This window comes from Marmota flaviventris, chromosome 11 (assembly GCF_047511675.1).
Source record: "Marmota flaviventris isolate mMarFla1 chromosome 11, mMarFla1.hap1, whole genome shotgun sequence".
Lineage (NCBI taxonomy): Eukaryota > Metazoa > Chordata > Mammalia > Rodentia > Sciuridae > Marmota > Marmota flaviventris.
The window spans coordinates 44,695,061-44,722,501 of NC_092508.1; the positions used below are offsets into that span (position 1 = coordinate 44,695,061).

Here is a 27,441-nt window from a genome sequence, read left to right on the forward strand (position 1 = left end):
AAGGAAAGAAGTGAATTAGAAATAGGAAAATATTATTTAGTATGCAATGACACTTTCAAAAGTATCCCTCATACTAGTTCCCTCTTAAAAGCAGTTTGATTCTTTTTTATTTTTATTTTTTCATTTTCTTTTTGTTCCATGCAGGCTTCTCATCGTGGTTATTAATTTGGTTCTTTCAGCATACTCTTTTTTGTTTGCAATATTAAACACAGGAGAGTAATCTTCATTTTCAAAGACATATGCCTGCCCCTTATTCTTGGCAAGACATCTGACTTGCTTGATATTCCTTTCGTTGTCCCCTATTCTTTGCATGAGAGGTTACTTTCCTGTAAGGTGTACATGAGGCAAGAAGCATGCTCAACGGTGCCTGAAAGCCCTGTTGGTGAGGTTGTAGGTTATGTTGGGGGCTCTGATCAGCTGAAGAGTATGCATGTAGGCCAAGGGTGGTGCGATTCCATTTGACTCATGAATGTGGGCCCTGTGTTGCCAGATCATTTGATCTTTCAAAAGTAGAAATATAGAATATTGTGAGAAATTTCCAATTTCTTTCATGCTGTCAACTAATTTGAAAATGGTAAACATACTTTGCTAGCTAAACAAACTACATCCATGGGCTACCTATGAGCCACCTATGGACTGACTATTTTTGTTTAGTTCTCTAAAGGGATGGTTTGTGAACAAGAGAAAACTATTTGAATAAAGCCAGTAAGTATAAAAAGAGAGGAGGTATAAGCACAAGAATGGCAGTCAGGAGAACAGAACAGAAAGAACTGGGCAAAGATTTGTGATGAAAAATTTCAAATTATCCTTTATTGGAGATCACTTAAGATCAAATAATCTATGCATTTATTACCTGCCATGTGATGACAATGAGAATTTTATCATATAGTCCCTTTATTCTGTATGTTTATACTGTTGGGTTATAAGATGAGGATAATTTAAAAAAAAAAAAAACCTTAGAGTTTTCCTGAATTATAAAGATAATCACTCCTGTTTTTTAAAATGCACAGAATTTTAAAAGTTTCCTCTTCTGATCCCACTCCCTGAATCCTCAGAAGTACCCAGTGTGAACACTTTAGGATTTACTATATTTCCTTCTTAAGGAAGTTTTTTTTAAAAAAAAATACCTTTCGTAACATCATTTGATGAGTTCACCAAGATTATATCTCCATATACTGATCTATTTATAGTTATTATTTAATTACTTAAATAATTGTTATTTATTAAATTATTAAATTTATTAAATTATAAATGTTATTAAATAAATTATTTATTAAAAACTTTAGAGATATATAACAGAGGAAAGTAGATATATAAATTGTCTAACAAATTGATTATGATTAAGAAATAAATGTAGTCTAGGATTCTTTTCAGCTAAAATGGAAAACCACTGAGTTTACTTCCCCACCAATGATACTTACTTCAGACTCACAATAACCTTAGTTAAACATTGCTTGCCCTTTCATAATGTCTTTTTTTTTCCCTCTTGATCCACCTTTGAGAATAATCTTGGATATCAGAACATTTTTGTGTTACAAGATAGCAGTTCAAGAATAGAGTTGAAATGTTAGAACTTTGTGACAACACAGGCATTTGTCACAAGCCTGAACCGGCTGTGTTCAGTCAAACTTTACACGTTAAGTGACTTTTTTCCTTATATGGAGACTTGTTTACAATTTCCAAGTCCAAAAGGGTGCAAGTATTTTATCTAAAGAATGGACAAATGGGAGATCAAAGTACAAGTCAGTGCTTTTGTCCACGTTCTTTACCCGGGCCTCTCTGGGAGTTAGTATATATTTTCTATTTAAACATTTTCCTTATTGCATTTTACTGAGAGAAAAGGGCATGGCAAAGTTTTCAAAGTAATTATGTTCAACATTGTCTTAGGTGATGGTTGTCTGTCCTTAATTCACGGATGCAGTTGCAGTGATAATACAACAGTTGCTCTAATCATAGATTGAAGATTTAATAGATGTCTTATAGTAACTAAAACACTTAAGAGATATCCGTGTTTGAAGAACTGATTTTCAAAGCCCTTATAATAAATGACCTCTAATAAGCAAGGCATATCACATTTTAAGTCAACCCCAATAGAATATTTGAGCTTAATGTGTATATATTTTAGAAAGAATCTTTGTCCAATAATAGATTTAACTTTTAATTTAGTATTATGTATTTACCAAATAGACACACATTTTCTCTTTGTTAATTCTAAGGTATTTAATTTAAATATATTAACAGTAGGAAGGAACTGATATTTGAATATTGATTATTCATTAAACATATTTTGTTCATGTAATCCTCACCATAACTCAATAAAGAACATATTACCTGTGCTTTTTAGATGAGAATTCAACTCTTACAATTAATGCCATATACTTACATAGCTAATAAGAGGTTGAACAGAATATAAAACAATATAAAGACAGTCTCTAAAGGCTGTCTTCTTTCCTCAATACTGCACAACAATGAGTCTTTTTCTATTGGGAAGTGCCCCCAAATCCTTAATGTTATCAATGGGCCTATTTTATAATAACTTATACAGGGAAATGGGTATAATTATTAATCATTGAACATGAAGATTTTTGTGTTTCCAAGGAGCTAAAGTTTTTTCTATATTCATGGCTGCCTGTTTTAAACACCTTGGTTAGTCCTGTGCAAGACTTAATAAATCTATTTGGGGACTTTTCTCATATGTATATGAGCTGGTATAGGGAAAATCGTGGCAGAAAGAACTGGGTTCAAATTTTAATCTTGTCAATTATGCTTTGGGGAAAAATGTTGAACATCTCCAAGACTTCTGTTCTCCAGTTGTACAATAGAAATAGTAACGTCTTACAGAGGATTAGCATTTTTAGCCCAGTACCTAAGATATAGCCCCAAAAAATATTGTTTCATAAATTCACAAACGTAGATATTCTTTGTTCCAATATAACTTATTACTCCAGTATAACTTATGTTCCAACTTATTATGTTCCAATATAACTTATTACCTAATTTATTCTTATGCAAAGTTGTCATGTTTGAAAGTAGATGAGAGGATATTGACCTATAAACCCTAGCACAAAAGTCTCATCACAGGTACAAACCAGCCTTTTTGGAGACGCTTGGAACTATTGGGGGAAGTTAGCAGCAGTATTGTACACAGAATAGCTGCTCCTGTCTAGCTATGCAGACTTCTGTGCAATGCATCTGACATGGCAATGTTTGCAAACAGATGAGTAAAGAGTGAATAATTTGTCTGGAGGGAGCTAATACTCCTAGTGAGGGTGTGGTTCTCCAGTGAAAAGCTTTCTAGTTTTTATACTAGAATTGGAACTCTGATTACCTGTGTGCTGTCCACCCATCTTAAAAGCCTACCCAGTGGCGTGACTTGCTTATTTAGACGAAGCCCTCCCTGAGTGAGATCTGTTAAGAAAATACAATCCGGGGGGGGGATGGGGTTGTGGCTCAGTGGTATAGTGCTTGCCTGGCATGTGTGAGGCACTGGGTTTGATTCTCACCACCACATAAAAATAAATGAATAAAATAAAGGTATTGTGTCCATCTACAACTAAAAAACTAACAAACAAACAAACAAAAAACAACCCACACAACAGTGGAGGAAATTCATATGAGCTACTTGAATTCATCAACCTAGTGTTTCATAAGTATGAACAAGTAACCAAAGATGGTCAGATCTGGGGAAACCAGTAGCACCAGAGAGTGGAACTAAGGTGAACAAAGTGATGAACCAAAAAGAAAAGAAAATTATTCATAGAAGATAAAAATGTAAAAGTTCTAGTTCCTATTCTCAAAGATCCAAGAGGGAGGGTACATATAAATTAAGTATGAGGTTTTATGAAAAAATATAAAGAGGAAATTATTAGAAATTAAAATGTGACTGCCTTTTCCTAGTCAATAGAAGTCCGAGACAAAGATAAAGAAACTGAGAGGGGAAAAAAAGTAATCCTAAAGATCAATCTAGGGTGTCAAGTTATCTTTCTATTGAGAAATCAAGTAGAGGTAGCAGAAAAAACAAGAAGATAAATTGGAAAGGAGGGAGAAGCTGGATTACCTTAATGATATTACAAGAGGTTCCTGTGGGTTTTTTTTTTTTAATGGGGGAAGAAAAACAACTACAAACTTCAGGGGGAAACTCACAGAGTTGTACAAGAAAATCATATTTCATATATGAAACAAAGTAAATTGTGACATGATGCTGAGGAATTGTTGAAGTGAAAGGAAAACAGGTTTATTTCAATGATTTAAATCATATCCTTTGAATGGCATAGTTTACCTTGAATAAGATTGTGTTTCTTTTTTCCCCCATTTTTTATTGGTGCACTATAGTTGTACATAATGGTGGGATTTGTTGTTACATGTTTGTACATGCACATAGTGTAACAAGATAATTTAGCCAATATCACTCCCTAGTATTTCCCCTTTTCCTACCCTCTAACCTCCTCTACTCTACTGATCTCTCTTCAATTTTCCATGAGATTTCTCTACCACCACAAATTTTCTTTTCCTTTTTCTTCTTTAGTTCCCACATTTGAGGGAAAACATACAACCCTTGGCTTTCTTAGTTTGGCTCGTTTCACTTAACACTCAAATTCCATCCATTTTCCTGCAAATGACAAAATTTCCTTCTTCTTTATGGCTAATAAAGTTTCATTATGTATAGGGCTGGGGTTGTGGCTCAGTGGTAAAGCGGTTGCCTAGCAAGGCCCTGGGTTCGATCCTCAGCACCACATAAAAATAAATAAAATAAAGGTATTGTGTCCAACTACAAATAAAAAAATTAAAAATTCCATTGTGTATAAATGCCACATTTTATTTATCCATTCTTGCATTGATGGACATCTTGACTGGTTCCATAGTTTGGCTATTGTGAATTGTGCTGCTATAAATATGGGAATACATATATCACTACATATTGTATATGTATTATATATCAATATGATATAATACAATATGATATATTATATTATATATCAATACATATTATCATTCTTTAGGATAAATACCAAGGAGTGGTATACCTGGGTCTTATGGTGATTCTATGCCTAGTCTTTTGAGGAACCGCCACACTAATTTCCATAGTGGTTTTACTAATTTATAAAGGTTATATTTATTTCTCCTGAGGTCCAATCAAAATACAATTGGTCATCTGTGGCTGTGGATTAAAAATATTCAGGGTGGGGGACTTGCATCTGTACTGAACATGTACACACTTTTTTTCTTGCCGTTACCTAAGCAATGCAGTATAATAACTATTTACACAGTATTTACATAAAGTATAGAGGAGTATCATGTATGTTATATGCAAAGACAGAACTACACTATTTTGTACAAGGAACTTGAACATCCATGCATTTTGGTATTTGCAGGGGTTTTGGAACCAATATGGTTGTGCATACGAGGGATTATTGTGGTTGATTTTTCAATGAATAATATTAACATAATAACATTCTATACACCATTTGTTTCTAATTTTTATAATTAACTTCTAAACCAAGTTCAGAATATTGATAAAACTAAGATGATACTTTATAAAAAAGAGACTATTAAAAAACCCAAGACTAAAAACAATAAGTCTTTACTAAAAAACAGGGCTTTATTAAAAAAAAAAAAACTTAAAAAAAAAGCCAAGACACTGTAAAATAAGGACAGAGTATGCTGTAAATGTTATAAATACAGATAGTTTAAAAGTTATAGCTGACAAAACCTAGCAATTGGAGGTGAAGAAAGTAGGGTTCTTATTTTCTCATTTGATAGAGAAGAAATGACACTGTCTAAAATTAATGAAAAAATAAAGAGATTTTAGGCTTATTACTTGAAATAATGAAAGGCAATAAAGAAACTAAAAAGTGTACAGTAACCAGCAAAACCTGGGGGAAGGTTTAGGGAGAAAGCAGGGAATAATTAAGATGAATTATTATCTATCTATCCTTGGGGTCTTAGGTTGTTAAAATCATGACATATATATTTTTAGTATTGAAAAATTAAATGTAGTTTGTTGACCACAAACCACTCTAGATCCTAATACCTCTTTGTTTCTATATATTTATGAACAATCTTATTCTTCTCAAATACAATTCTTAATGAGCCCAGTGATTCAGTAATTGAGAGAACAACTTATATTGTTAATTAAAACAATACAGGTTTGGAAGGTATGAGGAGACTTTTTCATGGCCTACTATTGTGATGTGTTAATGTCATTGGATTGACTAGATATGTAACAGATTGCTTTCTTTAGAAAGTTAAAAGTGTATTTGCCTACAGAGGAAGGAAAAGATTGTGTTGTCTTAGAACATATATATGTTAATTTAAATATAATATACATATGTGTAGTAATATGTAATAAATCATTCTCTTTCATCATACACAAATATGTTGACCTCAGCTTGTAAATTATTTATATCCAATACGTCTTTTTTTTTAACTCTTCTCAATTCTAATTATTTTTTTTCTCTTTCCTGTCAATGTTTCATTTATCTCTCTCATGCCCTACAATTCTTAAAACTTTTGGAGCATTGCTTTTTTTTTTTCTTTTTTTGAGAAAATAAATGCTTGGCAATGCATACAGGTTCTAGAAACAGTTTTAGACAATATGTTGAATTCAGAATGGTGACGTGTTATGTAATATTTTGTAGAACTTGTAAACTTAATTCCAAAAGATTGACTAAATAAACATTCAGAAAGACATGAACTGACTGTGTCAACATTTATAGAATAATAGTCACACAGTTTTCATGGGATCATTATAAGCTAGTGCTTTCATTGGCTGGAAGAGCATGTGGAAATCCCACCCTATCTTGAAACACAGGGAGGCAAGCTAAAGATGAGACCTGAAAATGGAAATAATGCCAACTGATCTCTCTTGTTGGTGTGAGGAGGAGTAAAGCTGTAACTTTTCCTTTAATACCATCCTGTCCTATTTGAATTTTTAAAAGCAGCAGTATAACCATCAATACCACAAACTAGTACTGTGCCCTAAGATGTTTATGAATATATTAACAGTTTGGCTATGGAAGTTAGGTCTGTCAACTTTTTTCATTGAGAGGGTTCCTTTCTCACTTTATTTCATATTTCATGTGAATATACAATAGTTACTAGTTAGAGACTATTTCTACCCACATTCATATCTGTTACTGTAGTTCAAAAGCACTGGCTGAAAGAAAACATCATGTAAACTGATAAGAGGAGCTTATTGTGAAATATTCTAAGTATAGTTCAGTGCAAAACATTCTTCTTTTTCAATATGAAAACAGAGTTCACTGGCAAGTTGGGAGCTGAAATGAAGCAGACCCGAAGCAGACCTTGAGTAAATGCTCTGTTAGCTATTCCTCATCAGCACAGGCATTGGAGGTAGACATCTATTGCTGGATGAATTATTCTCATTTCAAGCTTGCAAATGTAGGAAATGAGAGTTCCAGAAAAGTAAACATGCTCCCAGTAACAAATGAGTATTTTTTGTCAAGATCAGACTTAAACAGCAAAAACTGCAAGAAGGATTCAGAGGGATATTTATTTATTGAGCTCCTTTATCTTGCTTAGAGTAGACAGATCCATAAAAAGGTCATTACTTTGCATTTTTACACAAATCTTAAAACCATTGGAATAAAACACATCTTATTATAAAATCCACATGATGGAAGCCTCAGGTAGGAGGATCACAAGTTTGAGACTAGCCTGGGCAACTTAGGGAGACTCTGAAATAGGGATGTGGCTCAGATGTAGAGCATCCCTGGTTTCAATCTTCAGCACTGCAAATAAATAAATAAATAAATAAATAAATAAATAAATAAATAAATAAATAAATTCACAGGCAATTGTCCCTTACAATATATCTTTCTAGAGAAGGTTAATTTGAATTCCCGAATAGTGTGGTCATTAGGTGATTGCTATATACCAGTCACTGAGGATGGAACAGGAAAAACAAAATAAATCAGATACCAAGAACATTCATTGGTATTTATTGAGGATGGGCAACACATATAAAAACATTTCTTGACTTTGTCACATGGTGACATGATGATGTCATAATTTTCATCACCATATAGTATCCTATTACATTTTTGTCCCTTATTTAGTTAGTCCCTTATAAAAGGATAGTTATGTTGTTTTCAATTTTTTTGCTATTTTAAATAATGCTGTGATTAACATCATTATGTACATATTTTTGGATAGCTGGCAATAATCTCCACAGGTAAGGCCCTAGAAAAATGGCTAGACTGTATTATAATGCACATGAAATTTTGATGCACAAATCCCAATCTTTTCTCCAGAAACGCTGCACCAATTTCAATCAGTGTCTTTCTACATCTTTGTCAACACTGGATTTTTAATCAATTTATTATATCTCTGCCAATGAAATAAAAATTGTTTTTATTCCAATGTGCATTTCTTTAATCAATAGTAAGTTCAAATATCTTTTTATATTTTCCTACTTTTCTCATTTTTATGAATCACCTGTGCATGTTTTCTATTGGCAAGTTTATCACCACCTGGTTGATACGTTAAGAAAAGATATTTTGGGCTGAGGATGTGGCTCAAGCGGTAGCGCGCTGGCCTGGCATGCGTGCGGCCTGGGTTCGATCCTCAGCACCACATACAAAGATGTTGTGTCCGCCGAAAACTAAAAAATAAATATTAAAAAATTCTCTCTCTCTCTCTCTCTCTCTCTTTAAAAAAAAAGAAAAGATACTTGTCATTGAGTGTGTTAAGTCTGCCTGTCATATGCACTATGATTATTTCACCTCTTTGCTTATTGACTTTAACTATGGTTTTAAAATACTCATGAATCAGGTCTATCAGTATTTTCAACGTTGATTTTGACTTTTGCATGGGCTGTAAAAAGGCTTCTCCACATTAAGAATTTTTTAAGTTAGTATTTTCCTCTGGTTCTCTCATAGTTTTATTCATATTATTTAAGCAATTTAGAATTAGCTGTGATATAAAAGTGAAGTAGGGTTTCTACTAGTCACCTGTGTTCTCTTGTTGACTTAAAATTCTGTAGATCAATTAAAAGAAAAAAAATCATGGAGTTAGGCTTCGTAGGTCCAAGTTCTGTTCTCACTGCTTACAAACTAGCTAAACATGTTTTCCCATATGTAAAATAGGGCTAATGGCATCCATCTCTTGGAACTGTTTTCAGGACTTAACACATCAGTACATGTAAGAGCTTAGAATAATACATTGCACATGATAAGAACTTACTAAACGGTAGCTATCATTGGACACCAAATTCACACATGGAACTATTTCTAGTCTTTAGTCTGTTGCACTCACTAGAGTCTAGAAATTCATAGGGCAGGACCAGTCCTAGCTTTATGACATATGTGTGGACAAGTCCTTTTAATTTTTCAGGATTTTCTTCGTTCTCCTAGCATGTTTATTCTTCTAGATCTTTCCTTCACTTGCCATTTTGTCACTTCCTAACAAGCCCATTGAGATTTTGATTGTCGTTTTAGAGAACAGATCCTATTAGGAAAATTTGACTTCATGATTTTTAACTTTACTTTCCATTAAATAGTATGTTTTTCTGTTTATTCAAATATTAATAATTTAAACATTAATAAAGATTTAAGGTTTTATTCAATAGGTCATTCCTTGATACTGATTTTTTTTAATCTTTCTAAAATTAATTCATTGTGGCAAAATACATGTGACATAAAATTACTATTTTAACCATTTTTTTAAAGTATACAATTCAGTGGCATTTTTCACAATGTTGTGCATCCATCACCAGCACCCACCTCCAAAACTTTTTCATCTTCCTAAACTGAAACTTTGTATCCATTCAATACCAGTGCTCCAAATTGCCCCAACTCCTAGACCCTGGTAATCACCATATTCATTTTTGTCTCTATGAATTTGAATAATATGGTTACCCTATATAAAAGGAACAATACAGTATGTTATTTTAAAACTGGCTCTTTCACTAGCATGATTCTTCCAGGTTCATTCATGTTGTAGCATGTGTCAGAATTTTCTTCCTTTTGAGGCTGATTATTTATTCCATTGTATGCATACCCTGATTTTGTTTATCTATTCATTACTCGGTGAGCACTTGTGCTGCTTCCACATTTTTGCTATTGTTAAAGAGGTTTCTATAAATGCAGTTGGACAAATGTATTTGAACTGCTATTTAATTATTTTGTATATATACCCAGAAGAGGAATTGCTGAATTATATGGTAAGTCTTGTTTGAGGAATCACCATCCTGTTTTCCAAAGCAACTGCACCATTTTATATTCTCAAAAGAGACACAATTGGATCCTATTTTTTCCACATTCTTGCCAAGGCTTTTCATTTTCTGTGTTTTGATAATGATCATCCCAATGAATACGAAGTAGATACTGAGTATTCTGAGCTAAATCTTGAAAGACAAATAGGAATAAACCAGACAAAGGAGAAAAATAATTTAGTAGTGTCTCTTTAGCTTCCAGTAGTCATAGTTATGTTTGGAACATTCCTTGTTTTAGAAATAATGTTTTTCAACCAATCCACATGAGATACAAGGAGTGAACTAAACTAGGGGAAAAAATATGGTCTTTTTTTTTTTTTTGCAAAGAAGTCGAGTAGGGCCAGCAGCCAATGCAAGAAATATTTATACAGCTGTTGCCTGAATTAGTCCAAAGAAATTTCTGGTGATTGTTTATAATATGCATATCTAGTTTGTTATGAGCCTATTGACTTAAAAAAAAATCCCAAGTCCAATATGTTTTCAGTCCATGTATAAGAACCAAAGAAGTCGAATGTGGATTTGTGGCTGATTTGAACTGAGCAAGTTTAAGTAATTCCAGTTTCCTTCATTTGCCATTTAATCCTTTTTTCAACGCATCCCACCTCAATTTCAGAACTGTGGCCTTGGAGTACCATTGCTCGGGTTTAGTTTCCTGCCCAGGTGCTCATATTCTGTGCCCTTTCCAAGCTAACACTAAACAGAGCCTTCTTCCTCAAATGTCAAGTAATGAATAGCTGGATTTAGTCAATCTGTGCTTAGCTAGTGGAAAAATTACCATCAATATACTTCTTTCTCCTCACCGAATGGACCTCAAGGCACTTTTAATCCAGAGTTCTTCAGAGTGTTAGAGATTCATGGTTTTTATTATTGTTTTTTATCACTACTTTCTACTACCTAGGAGAATACAATTGCACCCGTTCCTCTTCCAAGCCCTCTAGAAAACTTATGTGTATTTGGGAAAAGGGACTCATTCCACTTTCAGGGAAGACAACAACTTATAACCAGCTGTAAAAATAGTAATGAAGTTATTGCTTTTTCTCTGTCCTACTAGCCAATTTGATTAGATTTCCTGGATATAGCTAGAAAGACAACGCTCATCTGGTATCATCCTCATGTTAAATAAATGTTTGTACTTCCTCAACTTAAAAAAACTGGCATTTCCAGTAAAAAGTTTCTTATGTTATTCAACATAGCCTTATAGGAGATATAGGAAGAATTCTAAAAGGAAAGTAGAATGCAATGAAAAGAAATTACTATGCAAAAAAAGAGAGAAAAGAAAAATAAAAAGAGCTCTAAAATAAGATTGTGGCAATGGTTGCAACTCTGTGGATATGCTGAAAGTCATCAAACTATACAATTTAAATGGGTGAAATGTTTGGTATATAAATTATGTTTCAACAAAACTGCTTTTAAGAAGCCACAGAAATCCAAATAACTTAATGAGAGCAGGGGCATCCTTGTTAGCTAAATTTGACAGAGTAACTGAATGCTATGAAGAAATCCTAAAATATCTTGAGTGATACCTTTGGAAGTTTATGTATTATATTACTTGTTGTTCATAGTAAGTTTATGAGAAAGGAAACATTTTCATCGTTTTTCCCCAAAAGTCTAACCCACATTTATTTGCACTTGTATAATAATAGGCAACAAATACTCAAGTTCACACACATTTATAAAAAAGCAAAGTTAATAATCACTTAGCACACTGTGTGTTATCTTGCTTACATATTCAAGTCTAAATAAACTTCCTTCATTTTGTAAACTTTCACATAATACTTCCTTAAACAAAAATTTTTGAAAACACATATTGTCATGTTTCATTTAGAACCAACACAAAAGTTTAAATTACAAACTAAAAACCAAGTTGAGAAGGTACTTGTACCTCCCTTCACCAGACAGAAGTGATCATTTTAACAGATTATTATCACACAAGTAACAATAAAGACAAAAGAATGATGCTCCTATAATCAGGAAGAAAACACCTAGCAAATCATACTGTGTGAAGTTATCTACCAGCCATATGGTTTAAATGAGAAACAGGACAATGCTTAGATTGAAACAAAGGAGATTAGAAAATAGTAAATGATTCTGAAGAACAAACTATTCCTCCCCCAAAGCTTCAAAGATTCAACTCTGAGAACTCAAAGTAATTGTCTAAGGCAAATAAAAGTGAGGAACACTTCAAAAACATTGTAATCATGTTCAGTATCTAGTGATAAAAGCTGAAAATGATACCACGAGGATATTTATCATATAAATATCAATGAGGACATCCCAAAATAATGAAAGAAATGGACATTTATTTCTGCAAAAGCAATGTGTGATACAGAATTAGAAGGAAACAGAATTAAAGATTTACCTATTAAAATGCACAGAGTATAGGATATTTTTAAAGATGATAATATTGGTGATCCTGCAATCTGTACACATGGGAAAAATAAGAATTCATACCCCATTTGAATCAAATGTATGATATATGATATGTCAAGATCATTGTAATATTTTGAGCAACTAATAAAAAAATAAAATAGAGAAAAAGATGATAATATTATATATAATATTAAAAATATATATTTAATAATATTATATGTTATAATGGTTATGTAATTATTACATATTTGGAAGCTACCATAATTTTGATAAATAACTCTTACAAAATATGCAAAAAGTACAAGAATGTCTGGAAAACAATATTTTCCACCTATAGGACTCTGCTTGACAAAAAATTCATCTTTATTTTCACAGATGAGAATTTGATGCTGGAAGGGTTACATACCTCTGAGAGGCTGTGCAGCTGGTAGGGGGTGGACCTGTGACCTTGTATAGTCATCTGAGCTATGGAGGCAGATGACCTAGGCATCTGCCTCCATAGCTCTGCCTCTGAAACCCTAAGCTAATCTGAGCACCCAGAACTGGCTTTGTTTTGACTACCCTTCATGGAAAATAGCAATTACCCAGAATGTCAGTATCATCTCCAAAGGACCGAAAAAGTCCTTTCATCTAGTGGTGGCTTCAATTTATGCAGTAGTTTCTACAAAAGAGTTCTTTACATATAATACATTCTCAATAATCACTAATTTAATAGACATTTTCTGAAAATGATGTCTATAAATTCCCATTCCCCTTGCCCCTTTTCTTCCCCTCTCCCCTCCCCCATTCTCCTTCCTCTATTCTATTGATCTCCCTAGCATTCTTTTATTTATTTATTTATTTTGGTTGGTACTTTCTGTATACACATAAGATGAAATTTCATTTTCCTTATTTTGCTTTAGCTTCCACATATGAAAAGAAAACATTTGACCCTTGATTTTCTGAGTCTGGTTTATTTCACTTAGTATGATGTTCTTCATTTCCATCCATTTAACAGCAAATGTCATTATTTCATTCTTTATGGCTGAGTAAAACTCCGTTGTGTGTGTGTGTGTGTGTGTGTGTGTGTGTATCTCTTCTTCTTGATTCGTTCATCTATTGGTGGACACCTCTGATGATTACATAATTTGGCTATTGTGAATTGTGTTGATATAAACATTATAGCAGCTGTATTACTACAGTATGTTGATTTTAATTCTTTTGGATAAATACCAGAGTAGGATAGCTGGTTCCATTCCTAGTTTCTTGAGGAATCTCCATACTGCTTTCTAGAGTGGTTGTATTAATTTGCAGTCCCACCAACAATGTACCAGTGTGCCTGTCCCCTAACATCCTTGCCAGTATTTATTATTGTGTTCTTGATCATTGCCATTCTGACTAGAGAGAGGTGAAATCTGAGTGTAGTTTTGGTTTGCATTTCTCTGATTGCTAGAGATATTGAACATTTTTTCATGTATTTGTGAGCCATTTGTGTTTCTTCTTTCAAGAAATGTCTATTTAGTTCTTTTGCCAATTTATTGATTGGTTATTTTTTCTGGCATTGAGTTTTTTTGAGTTCTTTATATATTCTGGATATTAATCTCTTAACAGAAAAGCAACTGGCAAAGATTTTTTCCCATTCTGTAGGCTCTTTCTTCATGCTTTTAATAGTTTCCTTTGATGTGCAAAAGTTTTTTTTTAACTTGATGGCATCCCACTTATTGATTCTTGGTTTTATTTCTTGAACTTTAGAGGTCTTGTTGAGGAAGTTGGTACCTATACCTATGTGATGGAGTGTTGACCCTATGTTCTCTTCTAGCAGTTGCAAGGCAAAAGACAACAAACAAATAAAAATATTTTAAAACTGTACTTGTTTCAAGTAGGATATTCTGAAAACACTGTTAAAGTTTCAAGTTGTTTGCATTTATTGAAATTGCAGCATGAATTGTGTGCACAACTGTAACCTAGCAACTCAGGAGTCTGAGGCAGGAGAATTACAAATTTGAGTCCAGCCTCAGCAACTTAGCAAAGCCCTCAAGAACTTAGGGAGACCCTGTGCCCCCTCCCCCACCAAAAAAAGAGGGATGGGGCTTTATAGCCTAGTCATAGAGTATCCCTGGGTTCCATTCTCAGTACCAAAACAAACAAACAAACAAAACAACGAAAGTGAAGTGTGATTATCACTGAATACACATCTCACACAAGTGGAGAGAAGATCCAAGATATGTTAATATGTTAGAGAAAACAGTCTTCCATTCCTCTGTGGGTGAGCTCAACCTCCAAGATATTATCTTATGAGGAAATCTAAGAGGACCAACTATTGACTATACAATTTAAGTAATTAGGAGGCAAAACGAAGCCTTTGTCTCTTGTAAAAAATCTTGTGTTAAAGAGCATTAGAAACAACTGTGTATATAAATCTTGTCTATGAGGACATTCTTGAGATTAAGATTTGGGACTATTTATTCCTCTTCAGTTTCGACAGAGCTCATGGGTGTGTGACATTTCCTTCTGCTATTTCCCATCCCTTTCCAAATATCCAGCCCATGCAACTTTTATAAGAGTTGTTATGATATTTCAAGGTTAAGGTTATGTAATTGAGTGATCCATGTTAAGTTAACAACATAGGTATTTAATATCAACTAATATTTCCAACCTACTACTCATAAATTATCTGGGAAGCTTGTGGTTCCAATGTGTTTCCTCAGCTGGTGCACATCACAATCTCATATATCACAGCAGGATAGATAGCATAATTTCTTGGTATGTTAAATTGGTTTGCCAATAAAATTTTTAAATTAATAATATTTGTTTCATTGACTAATCCAGGCCAAGAACAAACCCTTGGCAGAGTCTACAGTGACGAATAAAGTAGAATTTTCATTTTTTAGGAGTGTGAAATGTGGTAGCCAAGACAAGCATGCCAATAAATCTAAAACAACCTTGCTAGGAAAGCCAGTGGGGACATTTGTTGAGCAGACCCTATGAACCATCATCCTATTAAGGCTTGTGTTAAGTGAAATAAAAAGGAGCAAGTAAAAGGCTAAACAGCACAGATCCTGTTGTCAGAAAGTGACTTCATGGAGAGTATGGGATAAATAAGTCTTCACCCTTAAAGAAAGCACAGTTTGAAAAAAATCATTTCTGTCATAAACTCTTAGGAAAAGTTTCAGGGACAAACAATTTTTAAAAAATGAGTTTGTACCTCAGTAGAGAAATCAAGGCTAAAGATAACAACTTAGAATCAACTGCCTTGGAGAGAGAATGAAAAATGAACTGGTTTGGAGTGTAAGTTGGAGAAAAGCCGATAGTGGTTGAAAAGAGAAGTATGATCTCTCAAGATCACAGAAAGTAAAAAGAAAAGCAAGAAACAGGAAAAAAATAAAGCATTCTACTTTGGTCAAAGAAAGGATACCTGTAGAGCATGGGCAGAGAAAAGGAAAGCTAGAGAGCACCATAATACAGAGCTCCCAAACACCAGTTTAATATTTATGTCTTAGCTTACCTTTATAGAGAATGGGGGAACCAATGATTTTTCAGTAGAACATTTAGAAAGTTAAAATGGATGAAAACAGGATATACTTTGGAATGGAGCAGAGAGAAGCTAGGGTAACAGGGAATGATTGAAGCCATCCAGGTGAAAACTAATGAAGCCTGAGATGAGGAGAAATCAGAGAAATACAATTTACTTATCAGAAATAGAGATAATGGGATTTCTAGAAAGACTAGATTAAGAGAACCAGGGAAAAGACACGTGATGACCTCAGGTTCCAAGCCTAAGAGAGCACAAGAATAAATTAACAGAAACAGTGAGATAGAGAGAAGATGGCACAAGGAGGATGATAGACATTCAGTTTTAGTTTCACTGAGTTTCAGGGACAAACAATGAAAAAAAAATGAGTTTGTACCTAGGTAGAGAAATCAAGGCTAGAGATAACAACTTAGAATCAACTGCCCTGGAGAGAGCATGAAAAGTGAACTGGTTTAGAGTGTAAGTTGGAGAAAAGTTGATAGTGGTTGAAATGAGAAGTATGATCTCTGAGGATCACAGAAAGTAAGAATAAGGCAGGAGGAGAAACACAAATGGGCAGAGGAATCAAAGCAATTCAAGGAGGAAAACAACAATAGCAAGGGTTATAAGGTAATTGGGGAGAAGATCTCTTCAGCTGTTGTATCATAAACACCTCTCCTGAACCAAGGTATTTCTATTTTAAGAAATGTTAACCTACCATAAATGCTCTCATTCTTCTATTTTAACTCTTAAAATAAAGTCTATCAATATTTCTTGATTCATTTCTGACTCTTGGAAATTAGTCTGTATTAAAATCTCATTACAATGTCTAAAGTTGAACAAAGTTTCCATAGCTGTCATTTGTAAGTAGGTATCCTTCCTTTCAAGGATAGAATGGCATATGCATTGTATAAAAAGGAAAAATAAGAGCGAAACATAAACTACAACTTTTTTTCTTATAGTCTGGATTTAGTCCAATTGATAGCAAACATGGATTTGGTCCTAGTACGAGCTGGCTTGTGTCCTCACAAAATTCACATGTTGATGTACTATTCTGATGTAGCTCAGATGTGGGCTAATTAAGAAATAGCAATGTGGCAGATGTAATTAGTTAAGATTAAGTTATGCTGGAGCAGGATGGGCTTCTAATTCAGTATTACTGGTATCCTTATAAAAATGGTAGATTTAGACACAGGTACACCCAGGAGGCCACCAGTGAAGATGAAGGCAGAGACAGGGGTGCAGTAGCAGCCAAGGAATCCCCAAGGTGGCCAGCAAACCACCAGCAGCTAACAGACAAGCATGGAATAGATTCTTCTTAATAGCTCTCAGAAGAACCCAACAGAAACCCAACTCTGCTGACTTCTTAATCTTAGACTTATACCCCCCAGAACTGAGAAGCAGTAAATTTCTGTTCTGTAAACCACCAAGTTTGTGTTACTTTGCGGTGGCAGCAGCCCAGGCAAAATAATGTCCTCAAACAAGTCAGTTACCAATATATTTTCTCAGCTGGTGCACCTCACAATCTCACCACAGAAGACAGAGTAATAGCTCACCCTTAGGAAAAAAATGTATTCACCTAAGCAGTTTAAAACTATCTTATTTTCCAATCCACTTTATTCCCCAGAGAAAGCAATTCTTTGACTAAAATATACATTGAAAGACAGTTTAGAATAAATTCCTGCCCCTATCTGGACTGCTTCGTCTTCTAAACAAATCTAATAATAGAACTGGCCCATCCACAGGGATTGGCAGGTTGTATGTACCATTGGACCATCAAGGAGTTTCATAAAAGTGAAGCCAGGTGAAATTGCCCATTAGCAAGTGAAGATTCTGAATAGGTGTTTTTAACTGAGGAAATGATTATGATTTCTGGAAATGGACTGTTAGTGTTGTCTTTTGATATTCAGTGTTAGTGGGAACAAATTCCAGCTGCTATTTTATAAAGTGGTTTTTGTATAACTGTAGACATTTATAACTCAGCATTGGTGTCTTTGGCTTGGCAAATGATTCTCTCTATGCAGTGGAAACATTTTCTAATGGTCAAGTTGCTGAGTGGATGGTTTCCATGGCAGAAATACCTCACTCTGGGGCCACTTTAAGTGCTTTCAGCATTATGCATCTCCATTTACAAAACCTTTAGGAGGTCTATTCTAGAGGCTGTTCTATGGCCAAAGATTTTCTTTCTGACAAAACCTCCATATCATAGCTGACATCTGCTGGATTTAAAATATGATTTTATAAAACATTATGGAGATTTACTACTGGCAAAATAGTGCTAAAACCTAATTTAAGTTCCTTTTCCCTCAATTAAAACAAAATGAAAAACAAAAACCAGGACTTTCAAGTGATGATGATCTGTAAAGTCCTCATTTTTGTAGGTGACTACTATAAAGAACCTACGAAACACTGACAAATTGAACCAAACTCATATGTTGCCTCATATATGCCTCAGATATGATCACCCAATGATCACCCTGTCTATCCTTCCCGTTTGTTCATGGACACACTCATCTCTTCTCCTTGGTTCATTCCAATTCTCGGTTCAGTGTTTTTCAGAAGTGGAGATAAGGGCAGTGGCCTTCCATTGGCAGGAAATTTCAAATGGCTGTCCATTCAGGCAATTGTTCAAGTCGGCCAAAGGGTAGAGAAGAATGGTGTGACTATAAGTGATGAGAGAGTATTGAGTGGTATCAGTCAATCACAAGTCACAACAGTCCAACTGATAATAATCCACACCTGGCCCTTATCCCTCAGCCCACAGGGAAGGTAGGCTATAGATTCTGTTCTCTTTTAAAAGAGGAAGCTGCTACCCAGCCAATTTCTGTCGTTGAAAGTAAGCCAAGATGGAAATGTTTCCCAATATTCCAAGAGAGTGTGGGAAGCTAGATTTTGAGAAAGAAAACAGATCTTCTGATTTTAAGCTTTGGAAACTATCAGCTTCCTATGACTTGTAACAATTATAAGACAGGGCTTAAGAAATACAAATTTATGATCTGAACAATTCTTGAGGTCAGAAGTTCATAATGAATTTCAACTGGGTTGAAATCAGGGCGTTGGCAGGGCTGCACTTCCTTTAGAAGCTCAAGAAGAGAACTCAGCTTCTTACATTTTCCATTTTCTAGAGGCTGCCTACACTCCTTGGCTTGTGGCTCTATCCCCACTTTCAAAGCCATCAGCATGGCCCCTTCAAATCTCTTTTATCCTCTCTTTTCTTGTTCCATATCCTTCTCTGATTTCCCTGCCTCCTTTCCCTTGTGAAGACCCTTGTGATTACAAGAGGCCCACTTGAGTACTGCAGGATTACCTTCCAGCCTCCATCAAAGAGGACTATGACTGTATGTTCTAGATGGTTCCCAGCTTCAAAGAGAGCCAAAAGAGATTCCAGGGCTCAAAGGGTGGGAAGAACAGTTCCTGCATCTATAATTCAGGAAAGGTAAGCCCATGCCCGAATACACCTAGAGGAGGTGTCTCCATGCAGAGACATGCAGATAGAGAGACGACGGTGACACAGGTTAGGTTTTTGTAACGTTTTTCATGTCTTCTGGGATACCTCTTCACTAATCAGACCACTTACATTTGCCTTTGACCAACAGAAAATTTCACATATTGATTTTTGACAATATTTAGGACTTGAGGGTTATTGGTGTAAATACTAGTTTATGTTATTATACACCATTTCACAAATGAGCAGAATAATTTTTCATTCATGTCTAACCCATCTGAGGTCATATGTGACTTCTTTCATGTCAAGTTTTCCTCTTGGTTCCTCAAGGGTTGTCTCTGCTTTTTCCTAAGAGGAGCTTGGGCACAGATACAAACTGGCACAATGAAAGTGACATTAAGGTATCCTCATGACAACAATCTGATGGATCAGGTTACATTTCAGTTTTGTTCGAAACTTGGATGAATCTGGCAAAGACAGAATTGGCACAATGACTTTCACCATGATTTATGATCTTTCTAGGTCAAAGTTGAAGCAGGTCAGATAGGCTGAATTGGAATCATGTCAAGATGCAGATTCTTGTCTGCTGGCAAAAAGATTGTTTTCTTCTTGTTCCAAGTATTAAATATTTTACTGAGAATATGTGTACACATTGCAAACACAGTGTGAAGAAATACATTGCCTTCTTCATGGTTTTAATCCCAGCTCTTAGTATGGGCACCAGGTTTACCCTCAGTGAAGTAATAGTATCTTCCTGAAAATGTCTTTGGTCAAGACACATCTGTGTCACCCCAGGCAAGTTATTCAAACAGTTAAATAAGTTAAATAATAAATAAATATATACCTTTGGAGACTCTTGAAGGACTAAATGAAGTAATAGATGTGAATGTATTCTATAACTCTGAAGTTTCATATGAAGGTAATGAGATGTTATTACATATGTTTGAATTCAATTTTACTTTTTTTCTTTGTACCATTTTCTTTAGGAGAAAACACTCGCACATTATCTCATAAATTCTTTGGCCTAAGTGTCTTCTAAATGATTCTAATTCTTATCTAAAGGCTAATTAAGCTGCTTAGGGCCCAGGTTCAGTTATTTTTTAATGTTTTGAACTTCTTTTATCAGAAAAAAAGAACAGAACTAAGTCCATATTCATATCATACAGAGTATATAACACTTGCAAGGTTGGAATCTCAATTAGAGAAGGCAGATTTTTTTTATGTTTGTGGTTTTATAGAAGGATCAATTTTATAAATATCATTAAAAATATTATGAGGAGGGGCTGGGATTGTGGCTCAGCAGTAGATCGCTCACCTAGCAGGGGCGGGACCTGGGTTCAATCCTCAGCACCACATAAAAAGGCATTGTGTTGTGTCCATCTACACCTAAAAAAATAAAAAAATAAATATTTTTTAAAAATATTATGAGGAAACTTCCTATTACTAAAAAAAAGTTAATTGGTTTTGATAGAAACAAGTTGGTGAGATATTTTGGAGGGAGAGGTAAATTTGGTCATGGAATAAATTTTGCCCAGGCACAAATTTACTGGTTTACTGGTTGCTGAAAACATCTGGAACACTTCAAATTTTGCATTATGAACTAGAACAATAGAGTTGTATAAAACTCTTACAATGTATTATGAAGCCAGCAAACTATGTGCTGCCTGAGTCATGAACTCTGAGTTTGGCAAAACTTAGATCATTGTTTCTTAACTCAAATTTGATTTCTTTTCAAGTTTTCACAATGAATTCACATTTCTTTAGGCTGCACATCTCCACCTGTTTTTAAGTTATTGTTTGACTGATTTGATTGAGTGATCTCGTTTGCTCATCTCATCCTGTGTAGCATCAGTAGTTAGCTTTGTAGCTATGCCTCATAGTTACCAGGCTGACCTGGAGGAATCCTCGAATGGCCTGAAGCATGTTTAGCCCTTGGGAGATGTGCAACTTCCTTATGGAGGCTTGGATTTCTGAGGGACAGTAGTTTTTATTGTAATTCTGTCTCTAGCATTAGAGGGAGTTCAGGTGTGAGTTAAGAGAGAATGGATGTTTGGAGACAGGAATAATGGTTGTGAATACCAGGTTGCCATTTTTTTCCCCCTCTGGTGAACATTGTTGCATTACTTTATTTCTTGATATAATGGATCCTTGAAATACTTAAGGGATAATTTTGAAACACAGAAATCCTGAAATGCAAGAAATACTACTGGAGAATTCTGGAAATTTACCATTGAGGGGAAAGAAAGATGAATAAGGCAAACACAATTTGAAATAGAGATTCCATCTTGCTCTCTGGCTAATAATTTGCTCCATGACTTCAGCTTCCAAATTGGCATCAGCTTCAAATAGATGGTTTAGAAAATTACAAGTCTTGTACTTCTGGGGTTATTGGAAAATAGCCCAAATATCCAGTGTTAAGTCTTCAAATGAAAAGAGTCCACTGTAGTACCTACTTCTTAGATTTGCTGTAGTCATCAGGAAATGAAATACATGCAAAAGAGGATGTAGCAGAATCAATCACATTACTTTTTCCAGAGTAATGCTTGTTAGATGAGTGGAGTAAGAGAACTAGTTTTCTTCAGGTACAAATGTAATGATGATTTCATGCACTCTTTAGATATTTTTTCTAGGATTCTCTAGACTCATTCCCTTTGGAACATACTCCCTGGAAGCCAGAGAATAGTTTCCTGTTCAACACTCTCTCTTCTCTCCTCCTTCCTCTTCTTCATTCTCTGTGAGTAGGATCTGTGCTCATCCTGTGTGTGTGTGTGTGTGTGTGTGTATTTGTGTGTTTGTAGGAGACAAAAATTTTACTTTTTAATATTTTCTTCTTTTTAACTAAATTTTGGTTAAAACAAGAAAGTAATGGGACTTAAAATATATATCAGAGAATTAACAGAAATCTCAGAATTAAGTTAAAAAAAGAAAAGTTAAAAGATTCAACATTACTATATTGAATATATTACAGTTCATGTGAGAAGTCAGATTCTGAGCAAAAAGGAAAAAAGAAATTTCTGTAACAATCACATGTATCCCATCAATTCCTGTCAGATACATAAAAACTGAATACAACATTTGAAAAATGAGTTCTATTTCTGGTTTAAGATGGCAGATGAGGTACAAGTTTTCATTTTAACATCTATTAAAATAAAAGTTAAAGAAACATAAAGATAAACCAATAATATTAGAGTAAAAAATTTCGGGATGAATCAAAAAACAAATGATTTCAGTGAACTTCTGGGAGATTGAAAATGAATAAGAAGAATATCTTGGTGGGTGAAACAGACTAAGGAAGTCAGTTTTATAAATAATAAAAAGCTACAGGAAGACAAGAACTGATCTCTTCTGCAGAATCCCAGAAGGTCTCTGGCTTCACAGTCAAAAGCAAGAGGATGTCAACTAGAATTTCTAACTCCATATCATGTACAACCACAAGAATGGGATCCTAATTAGAAAGTTATACTCTGTGTAGGTACAATATTTCAAAATACACTCTGATGTTGTGTATATATAAAAAGAACAACAAAAAAGAATGAATAAAATTGTATAGTTTGCCCTACTTTTAAAAAATCAGATTTGTAATGAACTGCTGCTGCTGTTGATGTGGCTCTTCAGTCCCTCTGCCCCAAACCAACATGTAAAGCAAACCAGCTAGCCCCTCTTTAAATAGAACAATGTTTGTGGAAAGCAAAGACTCCTAGTCCTACCTTGCATGCAGACAAAACACATGGAAGGCTTCATTGTATTTGTAGGACAATATGCAAATATTAATAAGACTACATAATGAAAAAATTATAAGTATAGCAGATAGAATGAATAGGACAGGTAGAGAAAAGAATGATCCTCTGATATCAATAATGTGGTTTTCATTCATTCACTAGACAAATATTTTCTGAGAAGCTACTGGGTACAGGTATTGTTCTATGCTCTTGGAAAACAGAAAAAGGAAAAAACAGACAAGTCTCAACCTTCAGGGAGTTTATGTTACATTATGTCATTTGCAAATAAGGCTGCAAGAGATACTCCAAGAGCCAATGGAATGAGAAATAAAGGTTTAAACATAATATTTAAAGATGACTTATAGAACTAATAATAATATGTATTGAGAAAAGTAGAGGTAAGTGATTTAAATTATAAGCTCTCACATAAGAGATTCATTGACACTGTCTTAAGTTGATGAATCAAAACAGAGTTTGGGAGGAAGTAACCAAAAATTAAAACAGAAACAATTGAAAGACTTTGTCTCCAGGATATAGGACTGAGGGTAAGAAGAGAAGAACTGTAGAGTCATGTTTGCTTTCCATCCTAAATTCTATTTGCTTTGTTACCACGTGCATGCATCACATTGATTGATATATATGTACATTTAAATTAAGTGACTTCTAAGAACAACTGCAATCAAAGAATGAGACCCATGTTTAATTTACCAAGTATCATCAAATTAGGCATGACATCATTTGAAACAGATTTTCCTTTCTTCTATCTTTTAGTGAGTGCTTAAAAATAGACACCATTTTGAATCTTCTTTTGGCTATAGTGAATGGTGAGGCAAAATAATTGGTTTGTGAAGGCCCGTGCTGGAAAGGAAAGATAGAAAGAAGTCCGAGTATGTGTTAAAGCAAATTGAGTGCAGTTCATTTGGACAAGATAATGCTTTCTGTTCCCCATTGTTTACCCCTGCTTAGCCAGCAGGATCAGGGAAGTGGAGCCAGCATTTATTGAATGCTTATATTGTATTAAGTAGTTTGTATACAGGAAATCACTGAACCTGCTCAACAACTTTATGAAATCGGCATTCGTTTCCACATTGGATAGATGAGGAAACTGAGGGTAGACACATGACGAAGCTTGCTAAAGGCAACCCTGTTTTGAAAAAGCTACACTTCCACATCAGGTTTTTCTGACTCCAAAAGTTGTGTATGATCTTTCTTCCTTATGCATTGATTTTTCCAGAGTATGCATTCTTAAAAAAAGACTAGATTTTAATAAAATTCCGTTTGAAGTTTCCTATGGATATATTCTGTTGTGCAAATTTTCATAAGTGATGTATTATTCCTGGTGCCTGAGACATTTAGGTAGTTTGATAAATATTTCAGCATAAAATGGATAATAAAGGTACATATCTATTAATTTCCTAGTAGTTGAACAAAAATCAATTTGTAAAGTTTTATTATTTTTATTCTCAACCAATATTTTCCCTATTACTTTATGCTGCACTCAATATTTTGCAAAATTTATCCTTGAACAACTCTTTTGGTCCATCTCATGACCAATTTCACATACATACAACTACTTGCATGTTATTTTTTTAATTTTTTTTTATTTTTTAGGTGTAGATGGACACAACACAATGCCTTTATTTTTATGTGGTGCTGAGGATTGAACCCGGGTCCCGCCCCTGCTAGGCGAGTGCTCTACTGCTGAGCCACAATCCTAGCCCCATACTTGCATTGATATTATCTGCTGGAATGAGACAACAATTTTTCCTTAGATCCACTATCTGTCAAAAGAGAGAAGCTTAGGACTGGGCATGTAACTTGGTGGTATAGCACTTGCCTGGCATGTGCAGGGCCCTGTGTTTGATCCTCAGTATGGCAAATAAGTAAATAATAAATAAACTCTGGTAGCAAATTAGATGCACACAGATTTGGGAAAGACAAACATAAGTTAGCATTTATTTCACATAGATTTTACATGCCAGATATTTTTCATATATCATTTCATTTAATCCTTTCTATAAATTTATTGGGAAGATATTTTACAAATACAAATGGAAACTATAAACCAGAGAGTTTAAGCAACTTACCCAAAGTCACAAGCCAGGTAAGTAATAAAACTATGATTTGATGTATATATGTGACTGCATGACCAATATGATTCTATAACATGTACACTCAAAGAAATGAGAAATCATATCCCATCTATATATGATACATCAAAGTGCATAAATGTCATGTTAACTAATTAAAACAGTAAAAAAAACTTTCTTAAAAACCTATGATTTGAGCACAGGATTTAAGTAGTATACTTGTCATGTTTCTCAAATTTCCTGACATAAACAATTTTACAAGTTCTTTTTGCAGCCCTTAGGAGGTAAGATGGACTGTTGAATAGTGAAGCTGGATGTACTTTAACTGTTGATATCACTGACCTGAAATAGGCTTGCCTCTATCAATGCTCCTCTGGAGAGAGGTCCCAAGTGGGGCATTAAGGACACATTCTCTATCTTGGTTGATTTCGTGTTGTTTTTATTGGAGCGTTAGAGGGGTTCGTGACACGATGATCTGTTTCTCTCAGAAGATATGAGACTGGAAATAGGAGAAGGAAAGTAAAGGAAAATGAAAATCCTTAAAAAGATGACATTCTTTTCCTCTCTAATATGATGAAATTGAATAAGAATAAAATTATAATCATGTACTTTTGTCTTAAAATTTATCTACTCAATTGTACAGAATTGCAACGATATGGCTTAATGGGAGCTCATGCAAAATCTGACCATCTCTTCAGTCTCAAGCCTTCATTATAATTTTCATCATAATAGCTCCCAAATATACATCTCCAACCCAAACTAACACCCATAGCTTTAGTTCTGCATGTCTAATAGTTCAAGCAACTCATATTCTTGGAGTTGGTGATGTCTAAATAAAAGTCTCCTCAGACTCAACATGTCCATTATTGTACTCTTAAATCATTCCTTCCAAGCTCATTTTTCTTCCAATATCTCCCAATCAGGGAATATTTCTGATATATATTTGTTAGTAAATTTAGGAGTCATCTTGAGATCTCCTTCCCTCTCACCTTTGTACTACCATCTCTAATTCTTCCTATATCATTCCATTTGAACATCTAGAACTTCAGAATTTGTCACTCTTTCACCTTCACCAGTACTTATCAGCCCATGGAATCCTTATTTCTCACCTGTACTATTGCTGTGGTGTAACTGATCTCCTTATTTCTCCTCTGGCCTTCTCCAACCCACTCAACACACAGCCTGAGTGATACTTTCAAAACACAAATATGACTGGGTTATGCACACATCCACTCCCACATTACATTTCTTTAATGTCTTTTATTCCTCTCATATATAAACCAAAATCATACCTGTTTCCCTTCCCAGCCTTGTCCCTTAATGATTTGTTTCTTCCTCTCTTCATTCCAATGTATGGACTTTCTTTTAATTCCTTGAATACACTGTGGAGTTTCCCATCACAAAGCCTTGGCATATGTTGTCCCTTCTGTCTGAAATGTTTCCTTCTCTCCATTTGCTTAATGCATGCTCATCCTTCAGATCTCCATTAAATTAGCATTTCTAGGGCTGGGGATATGGATCAGTGGTAGTATGTTTGCCTGGCATGCATGAGTCCTGGGTTTAATCCTTAGCACTGCAAACAAAACAAAATAGGACAAAACAAATTATTGTTTCCAGATGGAAGCCCTCCCTGACTCTCTAAACTAAGAACTGAGTTTCATGTTCTTATAGAAGTATTTACTTGTTTTGGAGCTCTCATCTTAATTCATAATCCAGTTAATGGTTTATATAACAAATATTTGCTGCATATTATGTGCTGGGCTCTTTTATAAATGTTGGGGATATAGTGGTGAGTAAAATAGTAAAAGTTCCCTTCTAAGGATAAGCAATGGAGAAGATAGATAATATTCAAATACACAAGTGCTACAGAGAAAAATACATGTGGGAAAGAAGACAGGAAGTGCCTATGTATGAACACAAGCATATGCTATTTTGAGTAGGGAAGAACTGATAAAAGTAACATATGAACTAGATCAGAAGGTGAGCATTGCAAATACTTGTAGGCAGACTGATCCAAATAGAGGAAAGAGTCAGGTGAAAAACCTTGAGATAGAAGTGTATTCTCCATGTTTAAATAGCAACTAGAAGGCTAT

At 34.5% G+C, this 27,441-nt stretch overlaps 1 long non-coding RNA gene across 1 annotated transcript in view; it reads right to left on the reverse strand.

Moving 5' to 3' along the window:
* Window positions 1–20,838: 20,838 nt before the first annotated feature.
* LOC114083764 (uncharacterized) overlaps window positions 20,839–27,441 on the reverse strand; it is a 30,735-nt gene continuing 24,132 nt past the window's right edge. Inside the window, exons 3-5 of the long non-coding RNA XR_003581200.3 lie at window positions 26,641–26,921; window positions 25,691–25,847; window positions 20,839–20,925 (exon numbers count right to left, since the gene is read on the reverse strand). This is a non-coding gene — a long non-coding RNA (uncharacterized lncRNA). The remainder of the gene's footprint in view (window positions 20,926–25,690; window positions 25,848–26,640; window positions 26,922–27,441) is intronic.